The sequence below is a fragment of the Pseudophryne corroboree genome, chromosome 9, assembly GCF_028390025.1.
Source record: "Pseudophryne corroboree isolate aPseCor3 chromosome 9, aPseCor3.hap2, whole genome shotgun sequence".
Classification (NCBI taxonomy): domain Eukaryota; kingdom Metazoa; phylum Chordata; class Amphibia; order Anura; family Myobatrachidae; genus Pseudophryne; species Pseudophryne corroboree.
In genome coordinates, this window is record NC_086452.1 from 6,034,923 (window position 1) to 6,044,707 (window position 9,785).

The 9,785-nt window shown below is 46.8% G+C and overlaps 1 pseudogene; it reads left to right on the forward strand.

Annotated features, from left to right (window-relative positions):
- The first annotated feature begins 2,010 nt into the window (after positions 1 to 2,010).
- On the forward strand, positions 2,011 to 2,129 carry LOC134962914 (5S ribosomal RNA; annotated as a pseudogene).
- Positions 2,130 to 9,785: the final 7,656 nt, after the last annotated feature.

Here is a 9,785-nt window from a genome sequence, read left to right on the forward strand (position 1 = left end):
TTCTTTTCTGTGCTCTTTCCAGCTTAACTCTTTTCATTTTTCTAGCGGGAGGATGATGGCTTCCATTGTCATGTGAAGCTGAACCACTAGTCATGAACATAGGCCAGGGCCTCAGTCGTTCCTTGCCACTCCGTGTCGTAAATGGCATATTGGCAAGTTTACGTTTCTCCTCAGACCATTTAAATTTCTTTTTTTGGGTCTTTTTACTGAACTTTGGCTTTTTGGATTTTACACGCCCTCTACTATCACATTGGGCATCGGCCTTGGCAGACGACGTTGATGGCATTTCATTGTCTATGTCATGGCTAGTGGCAGCAGCTTCAGCACTAAGAGGAAGTGGTTCTTCTTTATCTTTCCCTATTTTCTCCTCAAAATTTTTGTTCATTATTTTTTGGGAGTTATGAGACAATATGCGGCACAGGAATGACTGGAGTTACTGATGACACCGGACACTACCACTGGTCTGATGCAGCACAACACGTTGTTGTTACAATTATTATACTGCAGCAGTGGACATATAGCAGAAGCGTATATCATCACTGGAATTACTGATGGACAGGACACTACCACTGGTCTGATGCAGCACAACACAGCACCACTTTATACAGCTACACTGGATATATGGCAGCAGAGAACACAACACTGTGACTGGCTGGACTGATGCAGCACAATACACTGACTACACTGGACTGGACTGACAGCACTCCACTTGCCACCCCACTTTCCCGCCCCCACACAGACACTGAACACTGAGAACACGTCCTCTCTATACACTCTCCGAGACTGGAGTGAAAATGGGCGCGACACGCGGCTCCTTATATGGAATCCAAATCCCACGAGAATCCGACAGCGGGATGATGACGTTTTGCCGTGTTCGGGTTTCCAAATCAGGAGGGAAAATCCGATCCCGGCTCAGATCCGGACTCGGAAGGCAAAGTCCGGTAGGGTTCGGTTCTCAGGGAATATACTTATACTTATGACCAAATGGTGTATGTTTCCTGCTCGCTAAGTGCCGCTGACCACTCGACTTCACGAGCTGTATGTCTATGCGGCTCGCCTGGTCTCCTCTCCTGCCGGTCTGCTGGTCACGTGAGCGCGCTCACCGTGACCACGTCCACCTCCCCGACGTACGTTACACAGTTGCTTGTTCACGGGTGTGTCACACATTATAATCAGGAATAATCTGCTACCATTTAGGGCCGTGGCAATTATAGTACAGGTGTTGTCACTCTCTTATCCCTGTGAAATCAGCACTGGGTTTTTTCTTACACAGGTTTTAAACACAGGCATAAAACTAGAGTATATACCCTTGCTATTACAGAATAAATGATACCTGGCATGGACATATGTCACTGATACATTGTGGATACACTGTGGATACATGTATAATTGTTTTTTATTGAAAGCATATCAGCGCAACAATATTGTTACAAAGACAGCACTTGGTACTTCAGGCTCTACTGGGTTAGTCAGCCTCTGTGTGGATAATAGAGATTGAGTCTCTGGAGATATATTTCCTATCTATCTTATCCACTTCTTCAAATCTGTCTTTTCAGCTGACAAATATGTTTTCTGGTCCATTTCCATTCCCTGCCCTATACTTTCTGTGAGGGTGGAGGGGGAGGAAGGTGGAATGTTCTAGATCATTTCAGTTTCAGCTTTAATTATATTATATCACTTCAAACATATTTATGCTTTGATGTTTACCAATCTTGTTGGCATGTCCTCAGTATAACAAGGGTTTATTTTTGCCTTACCAAACGATAAAAACCCATTCTGAATGCTGTTGCACAGCACAAAAAGCAACATACAGACGGTTCCTGTTGGCAAAACTTATTGACCATATGATTTAAATCTCCGTATACCTATACATTTGGGGTACAATTTGGTGCAATGACGGTCAAACATATGTTTCTCTCTTAAGAGATCATCTGCCCATCATAACAACCAGGCTTATGGTGTATCTAATAGCTGCATACCAGCTGCAGGTTTTTGCCTTATCAACCTTAAATCTACTACCATACCACACCGCACATGCCCAATCTCGTCTGATCTTGGAAGCAATACGGTGTTGGGCCTGGTCAGTACTTAGGTGGTTGACCACTAAGGAATACCAGGTGTTGTAGGTTTTTTGACGGCAATACATCGGCTATTGCACTAACCTTAGAAATCAATAGAAAAAGATCAAGCGGCTGCGCTGAATATCAGGAACGGAACACAATGTACAGAGAGCCAACGTAAAAAATAACAATGTTTATTTGTAAAACATGTAAAAAGATTAATTATCATATGACCGGTGAATAATATATATATAAGAACATTCACTAGATCTTTTTCTATGCCATCACCACAATACTACACATAGTATTCCGGCAAGCGCAGACTATCAGGAACATAAAATTGTGATCATTTGATCCCACGTAACACGTATTGGTTTTCATTGTTATTTGATGATTAGACGCTTGTTTGTTGCAGTTTTTTGTTCTGGCCTTAGAAATCAATGCCTGGAGGGCTTGGTATTTTTTGCCGTATTTTTTGCCTTATTTATTCATCTATATATTCACAGTCGTAGTTTCAAACCGATGGTTTACATTGTTTAACCATATTTTTAAACACAGTATTAAAAATTTCTGGTGTACTCTTATCTTACTTTAAAATAATTAAAGGTTACGTTTTAATTATCTCATATCTACATTATTACGCATAATCTAAATCATAACTGTTTCCAAGAGTGAGTGCTCCCAACAAAGGTCACTTTTTCTTTACCTCTCTTCCCTTTATTACCTATCAATCAACTTGCGTAAGGCTAGCGATCAAAAATGTTGCTGGATTTTTTTGCTGTTTGGCCTCGCATATGCGCACTATGATCCGTATGCATGCGCAGTCCATCGATAATTGGCCAGCTTGCGAATTCGCACAACAGTGATCAGGTCTGAATCGGGCTCTACATCCTCTCTGTCAGTGGCGGAACTAGCGAGCAGTGGGCCCAGGTGTGACAAAATGCTTAGGGCCCCCCCTTCCTCACCCCATCCAAGTCCACCCCCTCACCCCTGGAGAGGATCTGGAGAGGGGGACCTGCTCAGGGCTAGAGAAATGGATACCTAGCAACAGTGCCGTAACAAGACATTTTAGCGCTTTGTGCAAGAAACGGCATCGGAGCCTCCCCTCTATGTAAAACAGGGGCAGTGTGCGCCGTAGGCACGCGCAAAAAATAAAGGAGCGTGGATTCATGGGGATAGGGTGTGGCTACAAAATAATACCAATTCATATAACGGTGCACAGTAGTCTCCGTTATTCAAATTACGCCGCACAGTAGCGCCACTACACCAGGTAGAGACCCTTTTACACATTACGGCAGACAGATTCCCCTATTTACACATTACAGCAGACAGATTCCCCTATTTACACATTACGGCAGACAGCGTCCTGTCACGATCCGGGTATCTGGACGCCATTACTTACCATTCAGATGTCTCCTGAGGCTGGCTCAGCGTTCCAGGGCCGGATCTCGCCTGCGTTGCTGATGTCCACACTTTACATCTCCCTCCTGTCACTCTAAAGCGGTGTCACAAGCGGCTTCATGTTAAGTCTCAGAATGGCGTCTCCAGCCCTCCGCGGCCTCCGCCGCCATTCCTGTGTTTCCAGTATACAGATTAGTCAGTGTGGGGTCTCATGCCTGCCGCGGCCTCCGCTGTCATCCATGTGGTTCCAGTATGCAAGTTGTCAGTGTGGCGTCTCCTGCCCTCCGCGGCCTGCGCCGCCATTACTGCTGAATCTCCACATGGTTTACCAAACTAACTTTCCCTCCAAGTGCTAACATGGGCGCAGCCATGTTGGTTTTAATCACATGCCTCAGTTTCCACCAATCCGCTGCTCTACTGGAATCTGCATAATTGTTCAGCCAATGCCTGCCTAGCTGCAGGTATAAATAATATATCCTGTGCCTGAACCAGGAAATCGTCAGTGCTTTGGTTGTTAAACCTTGTTTCCAGTCTCTCTCTCCTGTGGTTGTTTTTTCAGGTTTCCAGCTCCTGTCTCCAGCCTCCACTAAGAGCCCCGCACCAGCTTACCACCTTGCGGTGCAGCCTGACTCTGCAGTCCTCCGTGACTACTCCAGTTTCCAGCTACAGATCCATCTGCTTCCAGCAGTCAGCTTCCAGCAAAGACCAGCATTTCTTAAAGTGCCGGTGCTTTTCCTGCAGATTTCCACAAACCACTGGTACCAGTATTTCTTCGCTCTCAAGTTTCATACTACCATTTGGCTGGTTCCATCCAGCATCCACTCCGTGTTAACACCTGACTGGTTCCAACCAGTACCCACAGCAGCTACTCCATCAACAGCGGACCAGCTTTCTGAGAAACATCAGCTGGTGTGTTCCTGGGCTATTCTCACTACTACAGTCGGGCCTGGTAAAGACTAGAGATGAGCGCCTGAAATTTTTCGGGTTTTGTGTTTTGGTTTTGGGTTCGGTTCCGCGGCCGTGTTTTGGGTTCGAACGCGTTTTGGCAAAACCTCACCGAATTTTTTTTGTCGGATTCGGGTGTGTTTTGGATTCGGGTGTTTTTTTCAAAAAACACTAAAAAACAGCTTAAATCATAGAATTTGGGGGTCATTTTGATCCCAAAGTATTATTAACCTCAAAAACCATAATTTACACTCATTTTCAGTCTATTCTGAATACCTCACACCTCACAATATTATTTTTAGTCCTAAAATTTGCACCGAGGTCGCTGTGTGAGTAAGATAAGCGACCCTAGTGGCCGACACAAACACCGGGCCCATCTAGGAGTGGCACTGCAGTGTCACGCAGGATGTCCCTTCCAAAAAACCCTCCCCAAACAGCACATGACGCAAAGAAAAAAAGAGGCGCAATGAGGTAGCTGTGTGAGTAAGATTAGCGACCCTAGTGGCCGACACAAACACCGGGCCCATCTAGGAGTGGCACTGCAGTGTCACGCAGGATGGCCCTTCCAAAAAACCCTCCCCAAACAGCACATGACGCAAAGAAAAAAAGAGGCGCAATGAGGTAGCTGTGTGAGTAAGATTAGCGACCCTAGTGGCCGACACAAACACCGGGCCCATCTAGGAGTGGCACTGCAGTGTCACGCAGGATGTCCCTTCCAAAAAACCCTCCCCAAACAGCACATGACGCAAAGAAAAAAAGAGGCGCAATGAGGTAGCTGTGTGAGTAAGATTAGCGACCCTAGTGGCCGACACAAACACCGGGCCCATCTAGGAGTGGCACTGCAGTGTCACGCAGGATGTCCCTTCCAAAAAACCCTCCCCAAACAGCACATGACGCAAAGAAAAAAAGAGGCGCAATGAGGTAGCTGACTGTGTGAGTAAGATTAGCGACCCTAGTGGCCGACACAAACACCGGGCCCATCTAGGAGTGGCACTGCAGTGTCACGCAGGATGTCCCTTCCAAAAAACCCTCCCCAATCAGCACATGATGCAAAGAAAAAGAAAAGAAAAAAGAGGTGCAAGATGGAATTGTCCTTGGGCCCTCCCACCCACCCTTATGTTGTATAAACAAAACAGGACATGCACACTTTAACCAACCCATCATTTCAGTGACAGGGTCTGCCACACGACTGTGACTGATATGACGGGTTGGTTTGGACCCCCCCCAAAAAAGAAGCAATTAATCTCTCCTTGCACAAACTGGCTCTACAGAGGCAAGATGTCCACCTCATCATCATCCTCCGATATATCACCGTGTACATCCCCCTCCTCACAGATTATCAATTCGTCCCCACTGGAATCCACCATCTCAGCTCCCTGTGTACTTTGTGGAGGCAATTGCTGCTGGTCAATGTCTCCGCGGAGGAATTGATTATAATTCATTTTAATGAACATCATCTTCTCCACATTTTCTGGATGTAACCTCGTACGCCGATTGCTGACAAGGTGAGCGGCGGCACTAAACACTCTTTCGGAGTACACACTTGTGGGAGGGCAACTTAGGTAGAATAAAGCCAGTTTGTGCAAGGGCCTCCAAATTGCCTCTTTTTCCTGCCAGTATAAGTACGGACTGTGTGACGTGCCTACTTGGATGCGGTCACTCATATAATCCTCCACCATTCTATCAATGTTGAGAGAATCATATGCAGTGACAGTAGACGACATGTCCGTAATCGTTGTCAGGTCCTTCAGTCCGGACCAGATGTCAGCATCAGCAGTCGCTCCAGACTGCCCTGCATCACCGCCAGCGGGTGGGCTCGGAATTCTGAGCCTTTTCCTCGCACCCCCAGTTGCGGGAGAATGTGAAGGAGGAGATGTTGACAGGTCGCGTTCCGCTTGACTTGACAATTTTGTCACCAGCAGGTCTTTCAACCCCAGCAGACCTGTGTCTGCCGGAAAGAGAGATCCAAGGTAGGCTTTAAATCTAGGATCGAGCACGGTGGCCAAAATGTAGTGCTCTGATTTCAACAGATTGACCACCCGTGAATCCTTGTTAAGCGAATTAAGGGCTGCATCCACAAGTCCCACATGCCTAGCGGAATCGCTCCCTTTTAGCTCCTTCTTCAATGCCTCCAGCTTCTTCTGCAAAAGCCTGATGAGGGGAATGACCTGACTCAGGCTGGCAGTGTCTGAACTGACTTCACGTGTGGCAAGTTCAAAGGGCATCAGAACCTTGCACAACGTTGAAATCATTCTCCACTGCGCCTGAGACAGGTGCATTCCACCTACTATATCGTGCTCAATTGTATAGGCTTGAATGGCCTTTTGCTGCTCCTCCAACCTCTGAAGCATATAGAGGGTTGAATTCCACCTCGTTACCACTTCTTGCTTCAGATGATAGCAGGGCAGGTTCAGTAGTTTTTGGTGGTGCTCCAGTCTTCTGTACGTGGTGCCTGTACGCCGAAAGTGTCCCGCAATTCTTCTGGCCACCGACAGCATCTCTTGCACGCCCCTGTCGTTTTTAAAAAAATTCTGCACCACCAAATTCAAGGTATGTGCAAAACATGGGACGTGCTGGAATTTGCCCATATTTAATGCACACACAATATTGCTGGCGTTGTCCGATGCCACAAATCCACAGGAGAGTCCAATTGGGGTAAGCCATTCCGCGATGATCTTCCTCAGTTGCCGTAAGAGGTTTTCAGCTGTGTGCGTATTCTGGAAAGCGGTGATACAAAGCGTAGCCTGCCTAGGAAAGAGTTGGCGTTTGCGAGATGCTGCTACTGGTGCCGCCGCTGCTGTTCTTGCGGCGGGAGTCCATACATCTACCCAGTGGGCTGTCACAGTCATATAGTCCTGACCCTGCCCTGCTCCACTTGTCCACATGTCCGTGGTTAAGTGGACATTGGGTACAGCTGCATTTTTTAGGACACTGGTGACTCTTTTTCTGAGGTCTGTGTACATTTTCGGTATCGCCTGCCTAGAGAAATGGAACCTAGATGGTATTTGGTACCGGGGACACAGTACCTCCAACAAGTCTCTAGTTGGCTCTGCAGTAATGATGGATACCGGAACCACGTTTCTCACCACCCAGGATGCCAAGGCCTCAGTTATCCGCTTTGCAGTAGGATGACTGCTGTGATATTTCATCTTCCTCGCAAAGGACTGTTGAACAGTCAATTGCTTACTGGAAGTAGTACAAGTGGGCTTACGACTTCCCCTCTGGGATGACCATCGACTCCCAGCGGCAACAACAGCAGCGCCAGCAGCAGTAGGCGTTACACGCAAGGATGCATCGGAGGAATCCCAGGCAGGAGAGGACTCATCAGAATTGCCAGTGACATGGCCTGCAGGACTATTGGCATTCCTGGGGAAGGAGGAAATTGACACTGAGGGAGTTGGTGGGGTGGTTTGCGTGAGCTTGGTTACAAGAGGAAGGGATTTACTGGTCAGTGGACTGCTTCCGCTGTCACCCAAAGTTTTTGAACTTGTCACTGACTTATTATGAATGCGCTGCAGGTGACGTATAAGGGAGGATGTTCCGAGGTGGTTAACGTCCTTACCCCTACTTATTACAGCTTGACAAAGGGAACACACGGCTTGACACCTGTTGTCCGCATTTCTGGTGAAATACCTCCACACCGAAGAGCTGATTTTTTTGGTATTTTCACCTGGCATGTCAACGGCCATATTCCTCCCACGGACAACAGGTGTCTCCCCGGGTGCCTGACTTAAACAAACCACCTCACCATCAGAATCCTCCTGGTCAATTTCCTCCCCAGCGCCAGCAACACCCATATCCTCATCCTGGTGTACTTCAACACTGACATCTTCAATCTGACTATCAGGAACTGGACTGCGGGTGCTCCTTCCAGCACTTGCAGGGGGCGTGCAAATGGTGGAAGGCGCATGCTCTTCACGTCCAGTGTTGGGAAGGTCAGGCATCGCAACCGACACAATTGGACTCTCCTTGTGGATTTGGGATTTCAAAGAATGCACAGTTCTTTGCTGTGCTGCTTTTGCCAGCTTGAGTCTTTTCATTTTTCTAGCGAGAGGCTGAGTGCTTCCATCCTCATGTGAAGCTGAACCACTAGCCATGAACATAGGCCAGGGCCTCAGCCGTTCCTTGCCACTCCGTGTGGTAAATGGCATATTGGCAAGTTTACGCTTCTCCTCCGACAATTTTATTTTAGGTTTTGGAGTCCTTTTTTTACTGATATTTGGTGTTTTGGATTTGACATGCTCTGTACTATGACATTGGGCATCGGCCTTGGCAGACGACGTTGCTGGCATTTCATCGTCTCGGCCATGACTAGTGGCAGCAGCTTCAGCACGAGGTAGAAGTGGATCTTGATCTTTCCCTAATTTTGGAACCTCAACATTTTTGTTCTCCATATTTTAATAGGCACAACTAAAAGGCACCTCAGGTAAACAATGGAGATGGATGGATTGGATACTAGTATACAATTATGGACGGGCTGCCGAGTGCCGACACAGAGGTAGCCACAGCCGTGAACTACCGCACTGTACTGTGTCTGCTGCTAATATATAGACTGGTTGATAAAGAGATAGTATACTCGTAACTAGTATGTATGTATAAAGAAAGAAAAAAAAACCACGGTTAGGTGGTATATACAATTATGGACGGGCTGCCGAGTGCCGACACAGAGGTAGCCACAGCCGTGAACTACCGCACTGTACTGTGTCTGCTGCTAATATAGACTGGTTGATAAAGAGATAGTATACTCGTAACTAGTATGTATGTATAAAGAAAGAAAAAAAAACCACGGTTAGGTGGTATATACAATTATGGACGGGCTGCCGAGTGCCGACACAGAGGTAGCCACAGCCGTGAACTACCGCACTGTACTGTGTCTGCTGCTAATATAGACTGGTTGATAAAGAGATAGTATACTCGTAACTAGTATGTATGTATAAAGAAAGAAAAAAAAACCACGGTTAGGTGGTATATACAATTATGGACGGGCTGCCGAGTGCCGACACAGAGGTAGCCACAGCCGTGAACTACCGCACTGTACTGTGTCTGCTGCTAATATATAGACTGGTTGATAAAGAGATAGTATACTCGTAACTAGTATGTATGTATAAAGAAAGAAAAAAAAAAACCACGGTTAGGTGGTATATACAATTATGGACGGGCTGCCGAGTGCCGACACAGAGGTAGCCACAGCCGTGAACTACCGCACTGTACTGTGTCTGCTGCTAATATAGACTGGTTGATAAAGAGATAGTATACTCGTAACTAGTATGTATGTATAAAGAAAGAAAAAAAAACCACGGTTAGGTGGTATATACAATTATGGACGGGCTGCCGAGTGCCGACACAGAGGTAGCCACAGCCGTGAACTACCGCACTGTA